This window comes from Odontomachus brunneus, unplaced genomic scaffold (assembly GCF_010583005.1).
Source record: "Odontomachus brunneus isolate Ranch 3 - 2012 unplaced genomic scaffold, Obru_v1 Obru_scaffold_281, whole genome shotgun sequence".
Classification (NCBI taxonomy): Eukaryota; Metazoa; Arthropoda; class Insecta; order Hymenoptera; family Formicidae; genus Odontomachus; species Odontomachus brunneus.
The window spans coordinates 260,207-260,712 of record NW_022639731.1 but is presented as its reverse complement, the minus strand read 5'-3'; the positions used below and the strand labels follow the sequence as shown (position 1 = coordinate 260,712).

General features: G+C 32.4%; 1 protein-coding gene across 1 annotated transcript in view; it reads left to right on the top strand.

Annotated features, from left to right (window-relative positions):
* LOC116853148 overlaps window positions 1–506 on the top strand; it is a 3,848-nt gene that overhangs the window by 665 nt on the left and 2,677 nt on the right. The window lies entirely within an intron of this gene.

Genomic DNA, 506 nt, shown 5'->3' with positions numbered 1-506 from the left:
TTGAGACACCCAAATATAGTTTCAACTGACAAGAACAGAGATCCGTGTTCTTCAAATGACATATATAATATTACAACAACCTGGAGGTCTGTCAGTCAATCAGAAGGAGAAATTCAATCTAGCATTGAAATTCCAAGAAAAGGTAATTAATTTCATCATCCGCAGTAAAATATGTTAATAATATTGTTCTCATATATTATATTTTTTTCCAACAATTAATTTGCGCACATTAGTATCTGTTATAGAAGCTGATCCAACAATAGAGACTCATCTTTTGTATTTGCGGCAGCAATTGCACCATAAATTGACTCCACAGCTAGCAGCCTCTTGGGAAGCAACTTTTCAGTACAGGCGGAAACAACTAACAGATCAACCAGGAACAGTATGGGATTATTTAAACGAATATAAGTTTTTGCAAATTGAAGAAATCGGTAAAGCCTTAGTAAGTTTTCTTTATAAACTTAGTAATATAATGTGCTTACATCAAATATTTATTCGAAATGAAT